The 27,425-nt window shown below is 43.2% G+C and overlaps 1 protein-coding gene across 13 annotated transcripts in view; it reads left to right on the top strand.

The window, feature by feature from the left end:
- Positions 1–27,425, top strand: part of PTPRM (protein tyrosine phosphatase, receptor type M) — a 742,666-nt gene that overhangs the window by 1,501 nt on the left and 713,740 nt on the right. The window lies entirely within an intron of this gene.

Below are 27,425 nucleotides of genomic sequence, written 5' to 3'. Positions count from 1 at the left end.
CAGTTTTCACGGAATGGTGGCCCTGGGCTTGTTTTTCTTCTAATAAAAAGCCTGCTATTAGTCCTTCAACTTGGGTTGCAAAATAGGTTTGTTTCTCTGTTTATTCGGGAGGAATGAGTAAGTTGAACTTTTTAAAATTTGATGGAGACTTTCACTGACAGTAAAAACGCATATTTAAAAGCATTGGAGACGTTTGGCGTTTGGCTGTGAGACCTGTGGAAACTTAACATCTTTACTTTCCCGAGCTCTGGACACACAGGCGGGGAGGCCGTGCCCCTGGCTTTGCTGAGCCGCGAGACCCTTGACCACAGTTGGCCACCACCAGGAAGCTTAGCGGGGAGTTGGCTCCTGGCTCTGTGCTGTCAGCTTCAGTAGAGAAATAACCCTTCTCCTAAGTTTAGTATGTCCTTAAGTGTCTGGTAATTGCACGTGCTCCAGAGGATTTAACAAAATGACCCACTGCTGTCTGCTGTAAAATTGATGCAAATTTTGGCCTGCGTTCTTTCTTATTAGTGAATTATAGAGTAGACTTGCCAGTTTCAGAGCCTTGAAACTCCTTAGTGTGAGAAGCCAAGGATGAGGGCCTTTGTGATGGTTTTCTCTTTATTAAGATCTATAGCTCCCTGGCTGGGATTTGTTTCAAGTTAAGCTGTGTCAGAAAGCATTTGGATGGATTTTCAAGTTGTAGGCAAGGGGGTGGGAACAAATATTTATGTAGCTTATTTAAATGATCGGTTTCTCATCTTTTTTTCTTTTTTTGGTTTTTTTTTTAGGGCCGCACCTGCGGCATATGGAAGTTTCCAGGCTAGGGGTTGAATAGGAGCTGCAGCTGCCAGCCTATGCCACAGACATAGCAAATCCCAGCTTGGAGTCTGCAGCCTACAAGGCAGCTCACTGCAATGCCTGATCTTTAACCCACTGCATGAGGCCAGGGATCGAATCTGTGTCCTCATGGATACTGGTCAGGTTCCCTGCTTGCTGAGCCACAACAGGAGCTCTGGTTTCTCATCATTAAAAGAGATTTCAGCCTAGATAGTACTGACTTGAGTCCTTGTTAAGTCTTACTTAAATCATTAGTCAAACCCAAAGAGATTTTTTTTTAACCAAAATTTAGTCAGACTTTTCTTTCAGAGGAAATTTATCATTCTACTTGTTTGTTATCATACCACGACTGAGCCGTCTTTTTATTTGGAAAGCCAGAGGATTAAGAGGAAATAAAGGATGGTATCCCAGAGAGCGTGCTTAGAAAAGGCGAAATTAAAAAAGGGGGGGGGCTTAGCAAATTTTGTGTATACAAGGATCAGAGAAGTTGCAGTGCATTATTGCTTTTGCCCTCCACTTGGTGTTTCAGGTAGTACATGTGGGAGGCACTTCATGCTTTGGAAAAATCTTTTGTGTGTGTGTGTTGGGAAAGTCAGTTCTGATGTTATGAACGACACTGACACTTATTTCTCTGTATGATTCTTCTGGAAATCGAAACACTTGGCTCCTTGTGGTGGGGATGCTTTTGGAGACAGGAACTAGATTGTAAGCTGCCTGAGGGCAAAGTCTTTTTTTTTTTTTTTTTTCCTTCTTGATTCCCATAAACACTCATTTGGCATAGAGCTCTAGACTTAACAGACAATCATGTTGGTTGAATAAATGACTAATGTGAAATCAGATCATTTGCAAACCTTAAAATTGTGTGTGAACTACCTGACACAAAAGGGAGGGAGAGGAGAAACCCTTAGACCTTAAACTGGCTGGTATTGACCCTTTTTTTGAAATTAACGTTTCATCACTGATTCTTCTTAGGCCACCCAATGGACTGAATCCGAAGGTTTTATGTAATCAGTGGAGGTTTCTTTGTGTAACTAAGATTTACACACAAGATACTTTGCTCTCCCCCCTCTGCATCTCTTATCCTCTTTGGGAATAGGTTGGGAATGGATGTCAGTGTTGATTAATCATTTCTACAGGGTATTACATGTAATTTGGATGCCAGATATCAGAAATAGAGTGCTAAACAGATTGGAAGGAAAAAAGAAAAGAATTAGTTTTTTTTTTTTTTTTTTTTTTTTTTTTGTCCAGGAGAACTTTTATTTACTGTAAACATTCCACTTAAAAAAAAAATCACTTTCTATTTTTACAATTTCTAATTTGTTAGGCAACATATCAGAGGCTCACTTTCTGTCTTCTGTCTAGGCATTGATGCTTATTAAAACTGACTCATAAAAAGGTATACACATAAGAAGGAAGTTAAATCATTTTGCTTCTACTTGAAATTCTTTTTTCCATAGCAAGAAGCCAAATGCTGGTGAGTCATTCCTCTTTGACCCATCTTCTTCAAAACCATGTTGTGATATGTACTATACAAGGAAGTGTTTGGGTTTATGTACTGATAGGATTGATGTGCTAAGTTCTGGTAAGCAAGCTTTGGTTTGCAGAAATAGAGATACAAACAGATTGGCCCTTTTTTTCACTGTAATATTTGGCATAGATTAAACCTTAACATAGCCTTGTGGGATCTTTTCTTAAAATATTTATTCTTTAAAATACTCTTTTAAGGACATTTGTGGGAAAACAGCGGAAATCTGAATGGAGTCTAGGGTCCAGTTGGTAGTATTGTGCCAATGTTTAGTTCCTTAGTTTGGGATAATTTGCCTCTGATTAAGTCAGATGTCAACACTAGTGGAAGGCAGGAGAAGCATGTACTTGAAATCTTTGTACTGTTTTTGCAGCTTTTCTGTGAGTCTCAAATTATTTAAAAGTATAAAAATTTAGAGTACTCTTTACAAAGAGTGTGAGTCGGTTTTTCAGCAGTTTGATTTTTTCCCAGATAACTAGAGTCACGACACTTTACATTTTTGCGGTGTTTTAATGAAATTGATAATGGATTTGATGGAGATTTCAAACTTAAATCAGTGCACATGAAAGAAATATGCCCGGAAATCACTGTGACATATTTTGGGTTATGTGCATGTGAAGAGGTGATGCTTGAACGCTTTCCATTATTCTGATCTGGAAAATCACAGGTTTTGGTCTCTCATGTTTTCAAAGGGTCATTTTACAGATTGTCAGTAGAGAAGGTACATACAGTGATATATGTTTAAGTATGTAGGCCGGTGGCTACAGCTCCGATTAGACCCCTAGCCTGGGAACCTCCACATGCCTCGGGTGTGGCCCTGGAAAATACAAAAACAAACAAACAAACAAAAAAAACAAAACAAAAAAACCCCGAGTAATTCTAAATGAACTTTCCTAATGAACAAGTAATCTGAATTATGTCTCCAGATTATATAAACCCCATGGAAAGTCAACACAGTCTTTCATTTGGGGAAAAGTTGGTTTTAGAATTTACGTATTTCTTTGATAGTTCTATAAAAGTTGATGGCTTTATTTAAAATTGTCATTGTTTCATAACAATTGTAATACGTTCTAGAAATTGATAGGCTGTATGTGTCTGTTTCAGTAGAGGCGCTGTTTTGTATAAAGGCTTTTCGTTTTCTAGATTTAGCTTTCTAAAATGAACATGTATTATCTAAATACCCTCAGACATAGTTTTCGGTTAGGAGCCAGGCATTTTAATAAGTAGTTACATAATTTTTCAACAGTATATAACATTTTTCTTAAAGGTGATGTCTGCCCTCCTTTTTAATTCTAGGATTCTTCTCTTTGAAAACCAACTTCCCACACACTTTCTTAGAGTCTCTTATTTCAGTGTACTTCTTATGTTGGTGAATACAACATATCAAGAAGCTGATTTTGTAAGGGAAGGAAGGTTTAATCACTAATGTTTCTCAAACTCACCGATGACAAATTTTGAAAAGATTACAAAACAACATCAACTTCCCATCAAAAGAGGATGCTGCCTCTCCAATTCCTAAAATACTGCCAGTGGTTTAGGGTTTAGTCACCAGAAAACCTGAGTTTACACTGTTGCTCCGAAAAACCCAACCGGGAGAAATGGTCTGGCTGGTGGTGGGCGGGGTGCGGGAAAGCTTTAGTCATCAACCTTTGTGGTCCCCACGCCCCCATCCATGGGGCAGCTGGCAAGGCCAGGGCATCATGCAGGGGTGGGAACGTGGGAAAGGAAAATGAAAGAACACAAGCCTGAGACCTGAGAAGGGGAGGGTCCCGGGCACTCAGGTGCAAGAACGTAGGTTCTGCAGATCCTGGCGGGGAGCGGGGAGCGTCGCTGGCCTTACACTCTCTTTGCTGTTAAGGGTGAAACCAACAGAGAGTTAAGGGCGGAAGATCAGAAGAGTGACCAATGTGCAGATGGATCCGGTGATGTCTTATACCTCAATGGCTTTGGGGGGCCTGGGGGCAGCTGGGGATGGTGGTGTCGAGCCAGTGCTGCTGTGTTTATACCTGTGCTTCTCAAAACAAAGTGTGCCCCAGCGTCCCCCGGTGTGGTCCTTCCCAACCTCAGTCTCTATGGCCAGCCACCTGGGAATTCTGCTTCTGACCTCCCAGGCCCCTGGGGGTTCCCACGGCATGCCCAGGGGATCCTGGACGCCTTCTGAGAAACTTGTTCTGCAGGAGTAGTTCTTTATGTTTTATTTTATTGAAGTATAGTTGATTTACAATGCTGTGTTAGTTTCTGTTCTACAGCAAAGTGACTCAGTTATATACACATATATGTTCTTTTTCGTAGGATGTTGCAAGACAAAAGAGTAGTTCTTAAAGTGTCCTTGGACCAGCAGTCTCAGCATCACTCCAGAGCTTGTAGACAGGCAGACTCCTGCCCTCACCCAGAGGGGCAGAATCAGAAAGTCTGACCTGGGGCTGGGATGGGGGTGGGGCAGCAGTAGGGGCTGCGACTGGTCCTCAGGGAGCTTGGGATACAGGACACCATTGAGTTCTGAAAAGTCTGGGACCCTCGTCCTGCATTTTCAGCTTCCCTCGACAAGAGCTGAAAGGGGTCTAGGGGTGACAGTATAACTCTCACTCATGCATGTAGCAGCGCCTCTTGACACTGCCAAAGCTAGGAACAGGCCAATGTGATTGTCCTGGGACTCAGCCTGTTTAGGTAAAACCACCAGCGTGACATTCCCTATCACGGTCTTATCTGGGGAAGATAGGGGATCCAGCCAGTTGCAAAATGAAACAAAACAAAACAAAACAAAACAAGTTTCCTATGATTTTACTTCCCACAACGTAAAGTTTTACTTAGATTCTGCAGTCATGATGAGCCACTGGAAATTCCTCTGGGTTGATACCATGTTTAGATGTCTCCTGGCTTGTTGTAATAAGTGTATAACTACTCGTTAAGGCTTTTAATCCAAGTGGATATTTGTTGAGTACTTGCTATTGGTAAGGCCCCTTTAGGGACTCAGGGGAGGCCTTGGAGTTAATGGGCAAAGATAAGAAGTTACCATACTTCGGGCAGTTGTTCAATTATTAGACGTTTCACAATCTACTGAAAAAAAAAAAAAAAAACGAGGACTTTCTTAGGAGAGAATGAGAAATAATGTACATAACTTTTGAAATTTTAATGTGGACATGGGGCCTTTGGAAATGAACTTCACTTCCAAGTAGAGAAAAAAAAAGCTTTTCAATATATGTCTCTTTAAAGTACTGATAGTGTGTTTCTTAAAGAGAGCCTCATTTTTATGTTACCCACAAAAGACATTCATCACGTCGCTGTCATTTAAAGCTCCAGGTAGGTAGAAGCGATTGTGATGTCATTTCACAGATGTATCTTGAGAATGTTGTTGCCAGACTTTCAGTGAAGCAGTGTCAGGCTTTCCACGCAGCACGGCTCCAGCTTCTTGCTTCTCCTGCTGGGATGAATCCAGGGCCCATCACTAGGTGTAGCTGCATCCCTAAGCCCACTGGCATCCCTAAACCCACTTGCCTGTGCTGGGGAGGGCCCAGCCTCACCCTGGAAGGCTCCCTGGACTCATCCACTTAGAGCTTAAGGAAGCCCTGCTCCTTCGTGGACCTTTATCTGCTGGTAACTCGTGCTTGTAAAATTCCATTCTTTAGTGGAAGTGGATGCATCGTGGGAGTTGGAGTTCACTTTAAGTTCCCCACTGACTCCAGGACAATCTCTAAGAGATGTGTGCTTCAGCAAACCTGGGCCAGTTATAGAACTCAGGAAGGCATTACAGTTTGCCTGGGTGTTGGATTCAGTCAGTTTTCTGCTTGGAACTGGGAAGACTCCTAAGTCTTTAAAAACCTTTTCAGTATGAAGCACAAGGTTTGGGCCCAGAGTTGGAGGCAGGGAGAGGGCAGAGGATCACTTATCTTGGCGCCGGGGCCACCAGTGGTGGTCGGGGGAGGGGAGGGGAGATGGAGGATCTGTGATCCAGGACCTGCAGCCCAGAGAGGGTGGGAGTACAGCTGTCAGAGACTTGTCAAAACAGAGAAGTTTTTAGAATCTCCCTTGGAGGAAAAAGGCTAGCATTTAACAGAATGATTTATTTAAAAATACAACAGCCTAAGCAGAGGCAAAGCATTTGCTTTTTATGGGCTGCAGAGCGGAAACGCTTATAGAGCATCAGTCTGTTTTCAGATGGGTGAATATTCGCTTTCATCTCTTTTCTATTCAATATGCAGAAAGCAGATTTATTGCAGACAATGAAAAGAATATGTTTTAGTTTGGCTTCCTTGGGAAGTCAGAGGCCCGGTACTTCTTCCAGATTTCAGTGGTGGAATCCGGACAGGGTCTTGGGTGGGCTTCTGGCTGTGGGTGAGGGAAACTGGATCACACTCTTGCTGTAGTCTGGTTTCGATGGATCCTGTTTGATCTCTCTTCTCATTTGGAGTAGTTTGAGCTACTCTAAATCCTGTCATAACCACATCCTTGAATTTGGCTCATTGCGGTATTCTCTCTAAATACAAAGTTATGACGTTGTGTAAAGCTTTCCTTTTGAAATAAATACTCATAATGTAGAAAATCAAATTCCTGAGCAGTCTTTAGCATGTAGTAATCACATAATAAATTAATAAACTTAATAAATATTTGTCGAAGGAATGAATAAATGATTGAATAAATTTCCCTTAGGGAAGAAAAAAATCAAATTACTTCTGCTTACTGCTGTTTTTGTTTTCCTATGAAGTTTGATTTTTTTCTAAAGCATTTGTAATAACCTTAACAATAGGCCTAGGTTGTAGGTTTTCTGTTTGATACCCTTAGCAATTTATAGGCATGTAGAGAGATTGAGTTGCTAAATTGAAAGGAAAAAAGTTACCTTTTGTTAATTAAAGCTGTCAAAGGGAGTCTTTAATTTTATCATGTGTGATAAACATTTATACATCAGTTTTGCCATAAAATAGCATTTTGGTATAATACTCATCTCTTAAAAAAGAGGACAAAATTTACCATGTGGTAGATTGACTATATCTATTCTTGGGGGATTTGATTTTAGTCACTGGTCTATTAAAAAAAAAAAAAAAAAAAACACGGTGTCACCAGTAGGAAGTTTCCATGGCAGGGAACAGTGTATAGCATCTCCACTGATTTTATTTCTGATATAGAATGAAATTCACAACAGCTGCTCAGAGCTGGGGTACCACAGGCAAGCTGCCATTCCTTCTTCATTCCCCGTGGCATAGTCTCAGGTGATGAAACTTCCAAAGAGGCTGCTTTGACAACAGTCTAAGGATCTGTGTTCTCCACATCCTTGACTTTTCTAGACCTCGGACTCTGAACGTGGGTGAAACCTCCACCCCTGTCAGCCATTGGTGTTACGATATGTAACGGGGACTGTTGCCCTGTTTTCTCTGTTGGTCAGTAACCATTTGGTCTTGTTTGTGTGGCTTTTTACACAGCCCCTCCCTTCCTTCCCGGTTCCTGCAGGGAGCTTGTCAGGAAGCCTGGGTTACTGACCCTTGACCCTCAGAAGGCTTGGAAGTGGGGCCCCGGCCAGTCCCAGTGGGACTTGGACCAGTAGAAGGTGTTGTGACCTGACATCCGCTGTGGGGTCCAGGAGGAGGAAAGAAGACAGAGCCCTTGTTCCCTGTCCCCCTTCCCCCCCACAGCCTGGAGATCAGGTGTTCCTGCTTTTGGATTCTGTTTACCATTGAACAGCCATGTGGCCTTGGACAAGCCATTTGATTTTGCTGAGCCTCGGTTTTCATTTCTGGAAAAATACTTTGCAGGATTCTTGTAAAGACTACACACGTGGACTGGGGCCACGATGTTGGGCAGCCTCTGAGGGGCAGGGCTGCGTCTGTTCAGTTATGAGGAAGGCGATGGGGTCCAGGTTCCTTGTAGGTGGAGTCACCCGAACTCACTATTTCTATGTCAGAAAGGGTTAAATCGTGCCAATTTCTTATGGTTCTGACTCACGGATCTCACTTTTGGGGTCCAAGGCTTTGGTAGTTGTCTGGGCACCCTGTGGTGATACGTATGTCGATGTGGTTATATACGCACGTAGGTTATAAACATATGGCCAACGTTATATTTTAGAAAAAAAAAAAAAGAATCCTGAAAATTACAAAATGACCCCCTCAGAATTGGCACCATGAAAAAGCCAGCACTACTGAGAACCTTGGAAGGCAGTGTGGGACCCCTGCATTGGGATCTGGGGTCACCTGATGCTCTTGTTAAAAATGCAGATTTTTGGCCCCATGAAGTCCTGAGTCACAGTCTCTGGAATGAGACCACAGAAACTGGTAAAGAAACACCTCAGATGGTCTTGATGCTCATTAACATTGAAAGAATACTGGTAAGAAATTAGCAATGGCTCAGAGACTCTGAGCGTTGGAGAATGTATCATATCTGTTCTGACTGGTGTTAAGAAAGTGTCTGAGGATCTTTACATAGTTTTAAGTACCAAACTACAGTTGCCTGGAGGGCATGTCTCTTAGGAAGCAGAGGCTTTTGGGGATCAGAAGAGAAAATGAATTATGAAGCACGGTATTTTATAGAAACCTAACTGCTCTGTGCCCATCTTTCAACTTAGTGAATGCCAGAAAGGTGATTTTGGTCTGGAATTTTTAGGGTATGACAAACGAGTAAAGATTATTTCAGAGACTCAGAACACAGATCACTTTAGATCTTTAAATTTGCAGCTGTGAGCCAAATTTTGAGATGACTCACTCAGAGAGGATAATGAGACAGGATGATATTGGGAAGATTATTTTCCAGCACTTATTCCTATCTGATATTCATTGAAACCTGGACAGTGTAGAATAATTGGTCTTAGGGGCCCCGTAAGCGTGGGCCAGAAGCATGGCATTTTTATTGTAGCAGGTCCTAAAAGACGCACAAACCTCACAATGGGCATGCCTGTCTGTGGCAGCACTTGAAATTTCCTCCAGCTCATCATTTTGACCAAGGAAGAAAGGTGCTTGTTGAAATGTCATGTCTGGGAGAGATGTCTCATTAAGTCATCTTAACTATGACATCCTCAACTTGCTGTCACCTCAATCAGCTGACATCCTTAGATGTCAGATTCCTCCCTTGTAAAATGAAGACGTTTGCTTCAAGGATCTAGGCGGTCTTCCCACATCCTTTGCGAGTTGAGGATCCTCATCTGAGTTTAGATGCATGTGTCAGGTCGCATGGCTTAAAGGAAGGAGACCTGCATCTGTGGCTCATTTTTGAGAGATGAAGATGGGAGAAATGTCTAGATCAGTGGATCCAATCCGAGACGGTACTTGGTACAGCATGCAGGTGCTTGTTAAGAGAAAGTGGGTGTTGCAGGAATGTGGGGAGGCTTTTAGGTGCTTCCTGAGTTGGCCATAGGCTGCCTCTCCTCAGACATGCACGGATGAAGCTCACCCCTTCCCTCTGAACCTGGGGACATAGTTACCATCACAGCTGCCACCAAAGGCTCTGCAGCAACCAGACCGCTTAGGCTGCAATTTTTTGCTTAGATCTGGGCAATATGGATAAGCCTTATTTCAGGGGCTTAGAATGAATAATAGTGATAACCATCTATTGGGCACTTAATCGCGTGCTGGGTACCATTGAGAGGGTGTGATATTCTCAAACCTGCTGCTGCCTGTAGCTAGTAAAAGTGTGGTGGAGGTCATTGAAGGGAGCTTGAGGAAGTAAACTGAAGCCAGACTCTCTGAGCGTGGGGTGCACTGTTCTCTCTCCCCTCCCCTCCCCATGACCCCAGAGGCAGCTTGCTTTTTCCCAGTTTACACCTTAATTTGATGCCACCCGCCTCTGTGGAGGTATAAGCTAACAAAAAGCATCTCAAATGGAGCGCTGTGTCCAAAAGATGCTGAGTGATGTTTTATGACACGATGTGGAATCTTTATAATGACCTTCTGGGGAGCTTTCCTTCTGGGTCTCAGTTCCAGGAAAAGGTATGAGCCTTTTGTGCACTTAATTGCTTCTGGTGGACCCATCAAGTTTTCCTCTATAGGAGTTCCCGCTGTGGTGCCAGGGGATCGGCGGCATCTCTGCAGCGCCAGGTTGCAGAATTGATTCCCGGCCCAGCACAGTGGGTTAAAGGATCTGGTGTAGGTTGCAGCTGCAGCTTGGATCTGATTCCTGGCCCAGGAACTCCATATGCTGAGGGGCGGGCAAAAAAGAAGGAAAAGAAAAGTTCTCCTCTTTATGTTGGCTATTAGGATGCCAGATTCAGATGTGTGTGCGGCAGTTGTTAGAACTTTTGAGAGCAGAAAACCTCAAACTGGCCTCTGTCAAGGAGGGAATCTGTTAGCTTTTGTAGCAGAGAAGCTGTGAGTAGCCAGGCTGGCCCCAGAGGCTCCATGCAGTCATGGATTCTGAGGCTTTCTCTCTGAGCGTCTTGCTTTTGTGTTTCTACGAGGTTATTATAAGCTGAATCCTCCAGCTTCGTGCCCAGTGGGAAGAGGAATCCCCTCCCCTAACAGTATGAACCACTCCTGCCATGGACGCGTAGACACCTGTCTCCACTTTAATCTTGTGTTCTGCTTGGCCCATGGGCCAGGTGTGGGGTCAGCCCACAAGGACCACATGGAATAAGAGTGCAGAATGTGAGGCTTCTCTGCAGAAACACAGGCTCTCTTACTAGCTGGAAAGAGTGGCTCCTGGCCTGGCAAAAGCAATTAAAAAAAAAAGAAAAAAACCCCAGAGCCATGATCTCTGCAATAGGACCTGAATTCCAGCCTCTTTTCTTTGTCTGATTCTTGGTCTCCTCTTCACCTTTCTCATCTTATTCTGATTTATCTGTCTGTGTTTTGTGTATCCTTATAAATGCATTAAATCTTTTTGGATCTGGTGCTGATGACAGAAAATAAATGAGTTCTCCCAAGTCAGTGTGCCAAATGCAGCTTGAATGTGTGTGTGCATTTCTTTTATTTCCTAGGGACCTGGTGGGACACAGTCTTTGCTCACCGACAGTGAAGGGACGAGGGCTTGGGAAGATGGCAGGGAGGTTACTAGAGCCAAGTTAAATAGTTCTTCAACTTACTTTTTATTTTTTTACTTTTCAATTTTCAGATTTAGAGGCACATATGGGCTGAACTTGAGGGACAATTCCATGCAATAAACTAAGTTTCCATGTAAATGGAAATCGAAAGAAAGCTGGAGTACCACTGTTCATTACAAAAATCTTAGAAAGGCATCCATCAAAAACAGAATCCAAAAACCAAAGGGATTTGATTTTCTGCACTAGCCATTTAAAAATACATGAACCAGCTTTTCTTTAATTGAGAGAAATTTTACCTGCCTAATTTTTCTTCCTGAGCTGGTATTTACATTTCCCCACAGAATCTTATCCTATTATAACACGTTTAAGATTGTGTCTTTTAGTGATGACTTATCAGACTTCCTTGCAACAAAAAATATAAAATTGAAACTTCAATTTAATGCTACCTATAATTTTATGGGACCATAAATCTCTTAAGTGCTAAATTTTGTCTACTTGAATTAGCCCTAACATTATTAGTATACAGTTGAATCATTGTTAAAATGTATTAGAGAGGTATTTCAGGAATCAACTGGGCTTTATAGCATGGAAGACCTGTTGTTTTTTTTAACTTAAAGGCACCTTATTTAACCGGAATTATTCTAGACATGTTTAGAAGAGGTTCTGAAAACAAAAATAATGTTAATTTAAACATACTTTAGTCAATACATGCTTTAAATATACATATATAATGCATATACATACATAAGATACATTTATAGACATTTTTTGGGTCAACCCTTAGAAATGAAGATTTAGGCTAATCAGTGAATGAAAAATATCTATCATACGGTTCTGTTTAGCACAGCAGTCCTCATCAAGGCTGTCATTCAAATCAGCCTTATTTCCTATCAGAAAAGGCCAAACAGTTTTTCATTTCAAATAAGTGCTCATTTGCATCTTGAGGAAAAAAATTTAAAACAGTAGAAAGAAATGGAAGGATAGATTATTAAAAGCAGTTTAGTTATGTTGAGCATGATGTAGATTGACTAGAATTAATAGTATTTTATAATGTTATAAAACCATGGCAGATCCATACTGTTCTTCATTAACTTATAGGAATGTAATATAATGGGCGCCTAAAATTATGAGGTATTATAAAGTGAGGTTTTGGATTTAAAAAGCATGCTGTTTTTCTGGCAGATGCATGTGAATGTATGTATCCAACTCTGGTGTTTTACTTCTGGAAAGAAAGAATTATGGACATAGTTTCAAAAATGATGATATCAATTTCTGCAGATATCAGGATCCAGCTTTTCCTATATATGTAATAATAGAGAAGTATATGGTACTCAAAATTGACACAGAAATAAACTAAAACATAGCATGTTTTTGGTAAGAGGTAGGAAGTATTAAATATTTTGTGGGGATGGATTTTCATTGGAATAATTGCTTTATTAAGAAATCTTTGATAAAGTGATTATTAACTGTTTTACTGTATATGCAAACTAAACCTTAACTATGTGGTTTTTTATTTGTGAATTTTTCCTGTGTGATATGAAAAATTTGGAAGGCATTGCAATTATATGGAAAAAAATCAGCATCAGGAACAGCCATACTTTTAACTTGTTTGAAGGTGGTTTTATTTCCAGCTAATGTCACGCTTGAGTGTGAGAATATTTGCTAAAGAAGAATTGTTACATTTAGATACCTTTTAAAGTAATTTTTCGCCTTTAATAATTTACCACTGTCATTTTCGAAAAATTTCACCAATTCTTCGGCTGTGAAATGAGTTCTTTCTGGTCAAGGGAAAGAAGATGTGTGGTTGTTAAATTTATAATATACTCGATTTTATAACATTCCACAAGGACTAAAATATTCTCTCTCTAGTGCATTGTCTTACTCTCTCTTTTTTTTTTTTTTTTTTTTGGTCTTTTTTTTTAGGTCCACACCTGCAGCATATGGAGGTTCCCAGGCTAGAGGTCTAATCCGAGCTATAGCTGCAGGCCTACACCACAGCCACAGGAAGGCCAGATCCGAGCCGCGTCTGCAACCTACACCACAGCTCATGGCAACGCCGGATCCTTAACCTACTGAGCGAGATAAGGGATCGAACCTGCTACCTCATGGTTCCTAGTCGGATTTGTTTCCGCTGTGCCACAACAGGAACTACCTACATTGTTTTACTCTTAAATGAAACATGGATACGACAGGGAAAGGCATGCAGCCCTACAGTCAGTGTCTGGTGTTTGAGTCACCATCAAAGAAGATTTCCTCTGGTGCCATAGCTCACATGGTTTCTTGAAGCCGGGGGTGTTTTTCCACTGGGGAGGTGTGCCTTCCTTTCATAAGAGGTGACATCTGTTGAAAAAGGCAAGGCGGGAAAGGACGACCTCCCAGATGCTAGGATGGCAATGCCCCGCCCCCTATCAGTGCTGTGCACCCCTTAATTTTCCTGTGGCTAAGCTGGGAGGCCCCCTGCTCCCACGCTCTGCCTAGACTTTCACTCTGACCCTGCAAATGATGGGGAGGGCCCTATGGCTGGGGGTCTGTAGCCTTCTCTGTCTAGATAGAGATCTTATTTTTTCTTAAAAAAGGACAATTTTTTTTTAAGAGCAGTTTTTTTCACTCTTGTGTTCTTTTTAAAATAAATTTTATTGGAGAATAGTTGACTTAGAAAGGTGTATTCATTTCAGGTATACAACAGAGTAAATCAGTTATATAGATACACATGTATCTGTTCCTTTTCAGATTCTTTTCCCATATAGGTTACTATACAGTATTGAGTAGATTACCCTGTGCTCTACAGTAGGTCCTTGTTATAGTCTATTTTCTATATAATATTGTGTGTATGTCAATCCCAACCCCCTAATTTATCCCTCCTGCCCCTCATTTCCCCTTCGGTAACCATGAATTTGGTTTCAAAATCTTTGAGTCTGTTTCTGTTTTGTAAATTCTTTTGTATCATTTTTTTGGTAGATTCCACATGTTAGTGATCTCCTATGGTATTTGCCTTTCTCTCTGATTTAGTATGATAATTTCTGGGTCCATCCATGTTGCTGCAAATGACATGAGTGCATTCTTTTTGATGGCTGAGTTCACAGCAAAATTAAGGGGAAGGTACAGAGACTTCCCATCTGCTTCTGCCCCCACACAGGTGTGGCCTCCCCCATTATCAACATCCCCTCCCTCCACCAGAGTGGTGCATTTGTTACCGTTGAGGAACCTGCACTGATGCATCATTATCAAAGTCCACAGTTAACGTTAGGGTTCCCTCTTGGTGTTGTACATTCAAAGGATTTGGACAACTGTGTAATGACATGTATTCACAATTACAGTATCGCTGCCCCGAAAATCCTTCTCAGCGCAAAGAGGCAGAGACCCGGCTTGTGAACTCGGGTTTACAGTTAACTCAATTCTAGTCTTGACTAAGTCTGACTTGACGACTGTTTTATGTCTCTGCTTCAGTTACTCTGAGATGGGAACAAGTCATTATGACTTAAAAATAATTTAGATGGTAAGACTTTAGCTGATGAGTCATTAATAATTCTATGAAAACCAAAAAAAGAATCTTGCCAAAACATTAGTTTCTCATTGTGTAGCTAAATCTTCTGGACAGTTGGCAATTTCCAGTTGAATTCTCTCAACTCGGAGGAAACAGGAGACATGGGAGCTACAGCCATCCTGAAAAGCAGCCTGTGTCTCCAAGGCACTTGATTTCCCTCTCTGTTTTCTGTGGCCTCTCTGATGCTTCTTTGGTGGGAAGTGGGTGGGAATTGTCTTATGTGGATCTTGCTGCACGGGTTAAATGGTTAGTTCAGGCCCTAGAGAAAGTCCAGGCTTTTCCCCGTGAGTTCTGAAGCCAGGCAGCAAAGCTTTTATGGACCCAGTACTTGGAAAATGATGAAGCTGATTATCCCTTTATTAGTAGGAAGGCCAATTTCTCCTTTGAATTGCTTTCAGAAAATACAACACCAGTAGCTAGTGAGTATTTTAGTAATTTTCGTACGTAAGGATATTTGTAATGTGCTGTGAGTGGGACTGAAAACCACGGCAGGATGGTGGGTTACCTGAGGTCAGCTCTTGGGCCAGGGGTTGTTTCCAGGGTGATGGATCATCCAAATCCCTGGACCCTAGACTGTATCTACCTGGACTGTGGAAAGATGATGTATCAGCATGCAAAAAACGAGAAACTTTTTAAAAATATGAATTCATCCTAAGGAAATGCGTGGCTATGTATGGTGAATCCCCTGAAAGCATGTTTATTAAAGCATCATGTAGAGTGGTGAAAAATTGGGAATTCCTGAAATGTACAGTAATGGAGAATGGGTTAAGTCATGGTGTTTGCGCCTGAGAAAAAGCCATACGGCCACCAAGAATGATGACAGAGAAGATCATTTAAGGACATGACATGATCACAGCACCGAGATATAGGATAAACACTAGTAACAAAATCATGTGTATAGCATAATGGTGTAGTTCTATTGAATGATTCAAAATAGTTTTTTTTTAAAGGATCTGAAGGAGAATGGATGTGCACACGTTTGTTGTACAGCAGAAATGATCACCACCTTGTATATCAACTATACTTCAATAAAACTTTTAAAAATGAAAAAAATAAAAATCTATGGACATGTATAGCATACAAGCCAAGGTATTCATAGTGGTTGTTTCTGGAAAGTGGCTTTGTTGATTTTTTTTTGCTCTTTTCACTCTTCTGTGTTTACCATATTTCCTTCTGTTTGTACTTTCCTTTTCTTTTCTTTTTTTTTTTTTTTTTTTTTTTGTCTTTTTGCCTTTTCTTGGGCCGCTCCCGCAGCATATGGAGGTTCCCAGGCTAGGGGTCGAATAGGAGCTGTAGCCACTGGCCTATGCCAGAGTCACAGCAATGCGGGATCCGAGCCAAGTCTGCAACCTACATCACAGCTCACGGCAACGCTGGATCCTTCACCCACTGAGCGAGTCCAGGGACCAAACCCGCAACCTCATGGTTCCTAGTCGGATTCGTTAACCACTGCGCCACGACGGGAACTCCTGTATTTTCATCTTATGATAGGAGAAAGCTGTTAAGAAAAATTGTTAGATAAGAGTTGATTCCGTGAGTAATTAGCTCAGGAGAGAAGGGGGGTGATTTGGGGAGTAAGAACTGGCAGGGCGCTGACCCCTCCCCAACTCCTAGAAACCGAACAGGGAAGAAAGAAAATTCTCAGATGATGCAGTTCTACCCCTAACTTTCCCTTCCCCTTGCTCTGAAACGTATAAAGCACAAAACATACAAACACAGGTGTGAGAAGGCACCGCAATGTGAGTCTCTGAAACAGATTGTACCCTTTGCCAGCTGTCTCCTCATCCTCACTTGGCCAGCTTTTCCTCTGGAATTGTTTCTTTGCTAGCGTGTTAATGGATTGGTTAATTTGTGAGCAACACTCCTAATTGTATTAAATCTCTACAACCTTATTAAGCATTTGTGCAGAATTAGATCAGAGAGCTTGAGAAAGCAGCGTGCCAGTGGTTGGAGGGAAGGAGGGAGCGAGGGAGGGAGAGCCGGCTAACAAGTGGGTTTGCCACCCCCCCTCTTGTTTCCAATAAAACAGCCCAGACTGGAAACGCCACTGCTCAGAGTTCAGAAGGATTCTAAAGCACACAAAACAGCCTCCTCGCTGTATGTTTGACCACCACTAATGAAAGAGAGAGAGGAAAAAAATCAGAGCCAGCTCACTCTTTTTCTTTAGAGCAGTTAGGATTTAATTTTATTGGGGGGGGGGAAGAAATGAGCAAGAATTAACAAGAGTGCTAGGTTTTTAATTCTGGGTTGCCTGTGTTTATATTTAAACACCAGGCGACAGGTAGGTATTCTGTGCTCAAAGAGAACCAATTTCAGAAAATATTGTTGGACCGTGTCAGTTTTGAAAAGCAAAGCCCCAATAGACGGAAATACACTGAAAATTTATTATTCATCATTATTGCAGCAGTAAAAGAACTCTAGGTAAAACTTTTTAGCAGCTTCTTGTTAGCTTTTAGTTATTGAGTCCCTGTATTGTGTACTTGAGCACTTTCAAAGTCAGAAATAGTGACGGATGAAGATGATTTCAACCCAGGGGCAGTCAGCATTTTTATTTTCTGGGTAGTTTCACAGTCCCCGCTAAGGATCTTTTTCTTGGCATTGTGATTTTAAATTGGATGGTCCCACAGATTTTAAGAGTCACCTGGAAACTAGAAAAATAAAGGCTATCATTAATTTTAGAAGTTTTACCTAATTACCTTTGTGCTATTGACATGGGCTTGGCAAGAAGGCAGCTAGAACAATAAGGAAAACAGAGTATGCCATGCAGCTTCCCTACTCCTGGAGAGCTAGCTTAGCATATATGTCACACAGGGTCAGGAAATTGGGGGGATGTCCCAGGATGTCCCCCAACACGTTTCTTTGTTCCTTTCCTGCACCAGGCATGGTCTCCCGTTTCCTCTGCCCAGATGTTGTGGGGGTGGCCCCACCCCTGTTGCCACCAGCACAGGGCAGCCTGTGGCCTCCCTCCTTGCTGGCTGCAGTGTCCACCTGCTCTGGATTGCCCCTGCTCCTGTTGCCACCCCCTAGTGGCTCACTGCTTCCCATCTCAGAGGCATTGAAAGCCACTCCTTGTTTTAGCTCCTGCTCTGGGGCTGTCAGTGAATTGGCCTGACCTTTGCACTCAGCAGGGTCCTAGAATCAGGTGAAAGATTGGAGTGTGTGTTATATTAAAAGGGGATTAATTAGTAATACAAAGGTGGTGGAGTGTGCATGTGTATATCCCACCCACGTGTTCTGGGGACTATCCCTGAACTGCAGATAAAGGGCCCTTTGCTTTGGGGGCAGGGGGAGGTGCCAAGAGAGACCCTGGAGGAACTTTCCATGTTTGTGAGAGGAGAGCAGGGCTTCCCATCCCACCTGGATCTGAACATTTTCCAGGCGTGTACAGCTGCTTCCTTCGGTTCCTTCCAGATATCCTGTGTCCTTGTCATGATGTGAACACATTTCATGTCAGTCAGACACACGGGATGCTTCCTGGAATAAAGTCAGTGGCAGAGAAGGTGTGCATGCCGACTGCTTAGTTAATAATTGCTGGTGTGGAGTGTTCTGTTACTTTGCTCCCCCCCCCATAATTGGTTGAGTATTAATAAACTCCTGGTTTGTTTCAAGGGCACAGCCAGTTTTTAATGGTCCTACAGAAATTTCTGGAAGAAAGCTAAAGAATTAACATAATAAATAATGATTGCTTCCGGAGTTTTTTTGTTGTTAAGATAATAAAATGTTAAAAAGCACAGCCACTTGAGTGGAAAGTAATTGCCCTGACAAGCAGGGCACCAGCAGCCTTCACAATGAAGCAGCCCTTCCCTCAATGTCAGGCAGATTTTCGTCCCAGGGACCTGTTTCCTTGCATTATGGAAATGTACTTTTCCCATCAACAGCGGAGAATGAAACTCCAGGCTTCTAATTAATCTTGGCTGACGTTTGATTTCAGACCCACGTTAAAGGCAAGAGGCGGTGGGGTCTCTCCCCCTCCCCCATGTACATGACCACAGGCAAATCTCTCCATTAATGTCAGACTGCATCTGTGTGTCTCATTGTCACCGTCACACGTCAGTCATTAATGCATGAGCCGTCACTTCCCTTCACTTGCTACTCACTAGTTCCCCACTCCAGGAAAGGGCACTGTAGGAATTTTCCTTTGCAAGCCTTAAACACTGCTTTGTAGATTTTAACTTGCCCATCCCTGTCCTCCCAGCTGTAAATCTCCGAACCTTGGTAAGGATGGCCCTACATCCCAGGTCACAAGTATGGGGACCAAGATTTAGAAAATCCATGTGGCTTGTGTAAGGTTTCACAGAAAGTAAGTGGTGGAGCTGGGATTTGAACCAGCACGTCTTTAGTCAGATGGAATGTGCTTCCTCAGTGTGTTAGGGAGCTCCTTTGAAGATAGGATTTCCCGAACTTTGTTTTTCTGTAACACCCCTGCACCTCTTCCCGGGTCTAGTTCCTGTAGACGTTAGGGAAGCAGTTGACATTGTTGATTGTTAAAAGAAAAAAAAATCGCATGTGTAGAAGAAATAGTAAAATCAACTCCATTTAATTCACTTGAAGTGGGGCATAAAAGGATAAGAAAATTACTAACATCTGAGTGGAAAAGAAGGGTGTATGTGCCATCACACATCAGTTGTAAGCTCCCCAGCAGTCCTGGGAAGAGGGAAACTCGGGAAGTCTTTCTCTGAAATAGTTTCAGAGGTTTCTACTGTGGGGTTCGTGTCAGCAGGTTGAGTGAGGTAATGACCGTCTTTCCCATGAACAGTTTCAGTGTCATTGTGGCAGCATAACATACATAACTATTTTTATTTCAACCTAACCTCTAAATTGAAGGAATAACTTAAATCAGTGAAGGCAACTCTATGGAGGCAAAGAGGACATCCAGCTGATTTGATGGAAGGGCAGAACTCAACATACCTGGAAGAGGGAAAAATTGCTGGTTCTTAAGGGGTCATCCTCCAATCCCACTTCTCTGCACTGAGTTTTGATAGCCGAGACCACAGCGGTACCTGAGCCATGGGCATCTAGAGCCTTCCACTCTTTGAATGGCCAGGCTGGACTTGGACTAGAACCAGGGTTCCCTTGAGAACTTGGATATGATCCCAGGGAGTCCCACCATTGATGGTGGCTGAGATGGTATTTGCCTGGAAGGTTTGTGAGCGGGCAGCTCCCAGGCTATAGAAAACCTCGGAAGGCGCCCATGAAGTTTCAAAATCTAAGTAACATCAGTGTCTTCCTGGTGCATCTCTGAGGAGGAATTGCAGCAAACAGCCCCTCTAGGAATGAAACAGATTGACCTGCGCATGGAGTGTGGTTTTTTTTTTTTTTATTTTTATTTTTTATTGGCCCTTTAAGTGTTGGGGGATGTCTATCAAACGGTAACTTTGGTTTGGGCCTGGTTAATATTTGGTGGGGACAGTAACTAGGTGAAAACTGAGAACACCTGTTCATGACAGCGTCCCTCTAGGAGAGGCAGTGTTGCAGGGGCCTGGTGCTGTCAGGTGCTTTCTGCCTAACCAACTACATCAATGGAAGAAAGTGGGGGCCCATGCACTTCAATCGCAATGATGCTCTGTCTGCATTTTTACTAAGTTCATTGCCAGTAGTAGATGGAGGTCTTCCTTTTGCTTAGATAGGGAATACTTCTGCTCCCATTTCCCCATGTTTGCCCGGTTCTCCTGTTCCTCTGTGAGTATTTGACTTTGGTGAACCCTGAGGCCACGTGAAGCAGTAAGGAAATAATAAAACCTAACATTTTCAAAGTTTTGTTGTTTGTATTCCCCCCCCCCAACTAATTTTGTCCTAAAAAAGTAATCCCATGACATTGGTAATAGCTGTGACATTTTAGGGATCAGGAAATATATGTAGACTCTGAGGGCTAGTAACCAACAGAGCCCTGGATGTGAACGGTGGCCCTTGGGGTCCACACCCAATATTCCTTCCATGGCCCCACAGAGAACATATCATCAACAACCACAGAAAGATCACAGGAAAATTTCCCCCAGCTATCTGCTTGTTATAGACGAGGAGAATAAATACTCATGCGTTGAAATGTCAAATTCGACTGTTTTACTTCTAAACAATTCAAGATATTGAAATGGAGATCCCCCAAACTGAACAAAACAAATTGAAATGTAATACATTCTTATTCAGTTACTTTTAGAAAAAATGCCGTCTTTTCTTTCTACATTTCTAATTATTGAATACTTTTCCACTAGATATTTTGCCCTCAGTTGGAACGAAATATACAAACTTGATACTTGAGGTGGGTGAATTTAAAAAAATACTGATACAGGTTGCTGAGTTAAAATCCCATTTGCCATTTTTAGAAAACGACCTCATTTCTCTCATTTGGGAGGCAGCCCTAGAGTATTATGGTATTTTTTCCTATCCATCTCCTTTTTGCAAGGTGCCCCCCCGCCCCGAATAAGTAGGAGGGTGCTTCCTGGCATCCCAGTGAAGGTTCTCACCAGGTGAGCACCTCATTTGGAATTAGGTTAATTGGTTTTAATTGAACTTGGTCGTTCTGTGTCCCCAACCCCTAGAAAGCTGTGTGGCACATATAGGACACTCGTTTCTTAATAAGTGAGTGAGTTTCATAAATTATAGCACTGGGCAACTCACCTTTGACCCTAAAACATCTTTAGCAGAAACTCCATTATGTAGATAACCTTTTAAAATGACTTCTGCATACATATGTTGAGTTTAAATCTTCTAGGACTATTTTAGTAGAAACATTCCTTTATAGTTAATTTATTTCTTTACTTTTTATATATTGGACAGTTTCCCCTTTAACTCCTTTTTGTTAAAAATAATATTTCCTTTGTAATAGAGCAAATTTTCATAGGAAGAAAAAAGAAAAGTGTATAAGGCTGCCACTCATTATTAAACCATTATTCAAAATTTTCCTTTCCAGCTTGCTTGAAAATTATGTATGTTCTTAAAAATTACAGTCGTATAAATTCCATCTTTTTAAAAATGCAAACTTAAATTGTGACCTTAAATTAAATTAGTCTTGGAAGTTCCCTTTGTGGCTCAGCAGTTAATGAACCCGACTAGGATCCATAAGGATGTGGGTTTGATCCCTGCCTGGCCTCGCTCAGTGGCTTAAGGATCTAGCGTTGCCATGAGTCCTTGTGGTGTGGGTCACAGATGCAGCTGGGATCCCGAGTTGCTGTGGCTGTGGTGTAGGCCAGTGGCCATAGCTCTGATTCGACCCCTAGCCTGGGAACTTCCATATGCCACTGGTGAGGCCCTAAAAATCAATCAATCAATCAATCAATCAATCAATCAATCAAATAAATTAGTCTTTAATAGTATTAATCTGTATTTTCTTTATATCCTTAAAATTTAAGAAGACATTTGAGAGCACATTCCCTTGGCTGCATCGTACTCCTTGCTATGTAAGTACATGCTTTTGATGAATTCATGAATACTGAAATGCTCAAAATCTGGAACAATGCATTTCAAAAATGCTTTGCATTTCCAAAAATGGGATATTTTGCATTTTAAAAAATGGCCTTTATAGGAAGGGCCTTTTTGAAGTTAATGAGCAGTTTTAGACATCACATTAAATCAGATTCTTAAATAAAACAAAGGCTTGTATTTTATTTTGTCTTTTAATTTTTTTGCCGCACCCACGGCATATGGAAGTTCCTGAGCTAGGGATCCAATCCGAGCTGCAGCTGCAACCTGTGCCACAGCTGTGGCAGTGCTGGCTCCTTAACCCACTGTGCCACAGTGGGAATTCAAAGGCACGTATTTTAAAAACTTCCACTCTTATGAAACTGAAACAAAATGAAATTCTTTGGATCTTAAATATGTTTGGTTGATTGGTTTTTTTTTTTTTGGGAGCTCAGAATTACCCAGAACATTTGCAAAACACAACATGTTTATTGCCAATAGCCAAGTAAGATCTTCTAGTAAATAGTGTGGCTCAAAATGATGTTCCTGTGTTTATCTAACTCTTTGTGAGTTGAACGCTGTGGTCATATTCTGAGCTGTACATACTTTCATAGGAATGAACACAAAGCATAATGCTGAGGTTAAGATAAACCTGTTTGGTGTTCACTAAACCATCTCTATTCAGCCTCGTACATATGTTTATTGATTACCTACTGTATGCACAATTCAGTGCTTAGTTCTTTGGCGGAAGGGAGAAGTTAGGTACTCACAATTTTCCAGAATTAAATTACATTATTTTCCAGGCAGATATAAAATAGTGCTAATCTGACATCCTTTTATAACAGGGTCCCAAACATCGTTGAGCTTTGCCGTATTAATAGTGTTGTTGGGGCATTCCCGTTGTGGCCCAGCAGAAAGAAGTCTGACTAGTATCCATGAGGATGCAGGTTCAATCCCTGGCCCTGCTCAGTGGGACCGTGAGCTGTGGTGTAGGTTGCAGACGTGGCTCGGATCCCGAGTTGCTGTGGTTGAGGCAGGCAGCTGTAGCTCTCATTCAGTCCTTAGCCTGGGAGCTTCCATAAGCTGAGGGGGAGGCCCTAAAAAAGCAAAAACAAAACAAAACAAAACAAAATTACTGTTGATGTCAGCACTTTCTTGGGAGAAGTGTTTTTTGCTTATTCAACTTTTGCCTCATGTTAGTTTTTTTCTGCTAAACATTGCTGTTATCTTAGCATTTGTTTTTTGTTGACTGGCTGTGTGGCCTGAGAATTCAGGGTTTGGTTTGGTTTGGTTTTGTCTTGTTTTTTTAAAGCAGCATAGGGCAAGCGAGCACCTGTGTGTTCCCTGGTACAGTAGCCAATTTAAGATGATTTATACCCAGTTACTTAGGTGTAAAGTCTCAGATAGAAGCTCTACATTCCTTGTATTGATGGAGCTCTCTACATGTTAAAGCATTACTATCAAGTTTTAGGGCAAACAGAAATATTCTGTCTCTTTCTAATTTTTCCCATTCCAAAACACAGTGGCCTTCTGTGGTTCAAGTAGTTTAATCAAGTGTTTAGAATTTCTTGGCTGCAACCTGTTTCTGAGGAGTTTAACTCAGCTGTTGTTGCGAGAGGTCATTCTTCAGTCTCTATGAAGCTTTTGTAAGCATGTTAAGAGCTGGTAAAGAAAAAGGAGCTTTGAAGTCTTGATTAGAAAATAAGATGCACTCCTTGTGCTTTATTTTTTGAGATGTAACTCAAACACCTATTTCTAATTGCTACGGGGCTGTATTCAAACTTGAAATAAGATTGGCTCTACCCCCCTAGACAGATTTTGAATTTGTAATTAAGAGCCGAACTGCTGAAGTAGAATGTGAGTTGTGTTATGAGAATTAATGCAGGTATAGTCTCAAATGATTCTTCAATTTGTCTCTACGCTTGCAGTTTTATAAGAAGTACTCTCTGGGGAGTTCCTGTTGTGGTTCAGTGGGTTAAGAACCTAGCTAGTATCTATGCAGATGCAGGTTCCATCCCTGGCCTCCCTCAGTGACTTAAGGATCTGGCATTGCTGTGGCTGTGGTGTAGGCTGGCAGCTGCAGCTCCTATTTGATCCCTAGCCTGGGAACTTCCATATGCCCTGAAAGGGAAAAAAAGAAAAAAAGGAAAAAAAAACAGTGCTCTACAGAGCCACTGTCTAATGAGGACGCTCCTATCTCTCACCTGGACCATTGCTACGATGGTCCTGTTTCCACCAGCTGAGTTCCTCCCACCTCAGGGTTCCCAGAATCATCTGAGGGGCTGGGTGTGGCGAGAGAGCTGGACTTCTCTGGAAGTTTTGACTCAGGCTGGAAGGGGTCCTTGGAAGAGCTGCGACTGTGAAAATCAACACAGGCGATTGCAAAGCGCTCTCGAGAGAAAGCAGAGACTTTTTCGTGGTCTGAGGGCAATCGCAGCCTCCTTTCCTGCCCCCCTTGGTGCATTTCCAGGGCCCTGACAGATGGCGGGGCTGTCCTGATGCACCGCTGGACACACCTGGCTCCCCACCCCCCAACCCTGTCCTCCTGCCCCAGTTCTGGTGTGGGGTCCACCCCACCTTCCTCCTGGCCATATTCTCCAGTCTCACCTGGGGCCACCTCTGCACTGTCCTCGTCTCCAACACGCCCTGCCCTGCTCTGAAGTCCGTCACTCTTTGTCTGTGTTCTCAGAATGCTTTACCCAACTCTCGAATCCCTTTTCACACTTAGAACAGTGCTTGAGAGCAGGCCTCTGGAGCCCAAGTGGCTGGATTTGAAGCCCGGCCCCTCCTTTCTAGCTGTTTGAGGAGGGGTAAGTTCCTTAACCTTTCTAGGCCTCGGAGGAGTCTTCCTGTGTAACTAGTTGGCCTAGAGAACCGAGGGCGGTGAGAAAGGAACACGCCTACACCGAGGGTCAGCCTCTGTTTTCCTTTTCCTCTAGGTGTCCTTTCATCATCAGCCTACAGGGCTGCCCACCCCTCAGAAACCCTGTGGCAGGAGGATCCCCCCTACACCCCGTGATCGCTCCCCACTGCCCCCTGCAGGTTTCTGAGTGGAATTGACTTTCTTGCAAATACATCCTGGACTTGGATGTCACCAGACCTCAGCTGTCCTGTCTGTGACTGTAGAAGGCTCTCTTCTCTGTGCCCCCGGGAGCCTGCCCAGGGACACACTCTCCTGCCCCCAAGGTGGTCTCTGTGCCAGGCCTACCCTCCGTCTGTGTCTTCAGGAGCTTCAGGAAGGCATAGTTTGTGGAGATGGCTGCTGGATGTGCCTGCTGTGGGCTGACAGCCTCGGCACCCAGGGGACCCTCCTGATCCCCCCCCCAGTGCCCTGCAGCTCCCCAGAGCCACACTCGACCCTTGCTGAGCCTCCCAGGGCTGCCCAGGTGCTGGTCTCAGAGGAAGCTGCTGCTTCTTCAGAAGTGAGTGCCAAGGTGGGGTGCCCAGGAACAAGTCCAGTGTGACATTTGGAAAAGACAGCAGTGGTCAGGAGAAAGGGCCTTTAGAGAGCCTTGACCTTGGCCTTGACCCATCCACTTCCCTCCTGGGTGACGGGCTGTGCCCTGCAGGGGACAAATGTCTGCAATCCTATCTCTCGGAAGACAGAAAACCAGTCCAAGCGTCCAGGTGACCCTTTCTCCAGACTGTACAGTTTCTAAAACCATTTCATGGATCTTAAGGCCAAGAGTTTATCAGATTTTTTTTTTTTCCTTCCTCTCAGCAGTGTCTGCAAGAAGTACAGTCCGAGCTGTGGACATTTCTTCTCCCCTCTTTATTTCTTTCTTACTCAGCAAATCATGGCATTTTCCCTGGTGTATGTGTGTTTCTGGGGGCTTCCAGGACAGATTACCACAAACTTGGTGACTTCAAACCATAGCAGTGTATTTCCTTGCAGTGCTGGAGGCCAGAAGCCTGGAATCAAGGTGTCAGCACGGCTGTGCTCCTCCTGAGGCCTGGGGGACCGTCACTCCATGCCATCCCCTGTTTCTAGTGGCTTCAGCATCCTCAGCCTGGAGCCGTATTCCTCCAGTCTCTGCCTCCATCTTCACGTGGCTTCTCCTCTGTGGTTTTTTCCTCTGAGTGTCTCTCTTAAGGATCCTCGTCATTGGATCTGGGGCCCACCTGGATCATGTAGGATGATTTTCTCATCTCAAGGTCTTTAATTCTATTCCAAATATCTTTTCCCCAAAGAAGGTGGCGGTCTGCAAGTTCCCGGCATTGGGACTTGCTAGCTGAGCGTGGCCGTGATTCACCTGCCACACCTGGTTGGTACATTTCCACGATCGCATGCCGTCCCATCATGCCAAGTTTTCATACTAGTGTCTGGTAACTTTGGTAATCTGGCTGCTGCCAGGGATTTTTCATGTTTGCGGGAGAGCGAATAACAACAGCCACAGAATCGTAGAAGTTGTGGCTCCCTGCCCATGTGCCGAATGCTGTGACATGCACCAGCTTCCACTGCTCGGGGAGAAAGGTGCTCCTGTTATCCCCATTTTCCTGATGAGATGACAGAGGTGTGTTGGGTTTAAGTAACTTGCTGAGGTCCCCTTAGCTAGTTGGTGGCAGTTAGCTTCTCACCTGGACTGGGGTCTGCAAGATCCAACGTGAGATGCTATCTGCAGGGCTGCGAGGGTGCAGGACCTCCCATTTCTGCCTCCCTCTCTGCTTTGCTGTAGGACTGTTCCTCAGGGGCTCATTCTCTCCTGCCTCTGTCTTCCTCTCTTCCGACTGCTGGGTTTGGCTTTAAAATGGACAACCCCCTGCTCCGCTGGCTCAGAATTGACTTCTGTCCTTTCAGGGAGCTGCTGTGAACACACAGTGGCCTGTTGAGTTTCTGCTAAGCCTGCGGATTCACAATGAAGCATTGATCCCGGGGCTGTTGCAGCCCAGCCTGAACTCCGGCCAGACGCACTTTCAGTGGGTGTTTGAATCTGTCACGTTGGCTTTTGTTTGTAGTTAAGTCGGGGGCCGGCTTCCCCTTCATCTCCATCCTCCAAGACGTGGTGATCAGCCGCCTTAAAGACTTGTGATGCCACCGTAATCCTTTAGGAGACTCTCCCCTCCCACCTCACGGGCTGACTTTTTCCCTTGTATGAGAAATGGTTTTCAGTGCTTGTATTGATTGGTGTAGTGACTGCGAATGGAGCCTGCTCTTTTATTTGAGATTGACTAGAATTGTCGCT

The sequence above is a fragment of the Sus scrofa genome, chromosome 6 (genome assembly GCF_000003025.6).
Source record: "Sus scrofa isolate TJ Tabasco breed Duroc chromosome 6, Sscrofa11.1, whole genome shotgun sequence".
Lineage (NCBI taxonomy): Eukaryota > Metazoa > Chordata > Mammalia > Artiodactyla > Suidae > Sus > Sus scrofa.
This window is presented reverse-complemented; position numbering and strand designations above follow the sequence as displayed.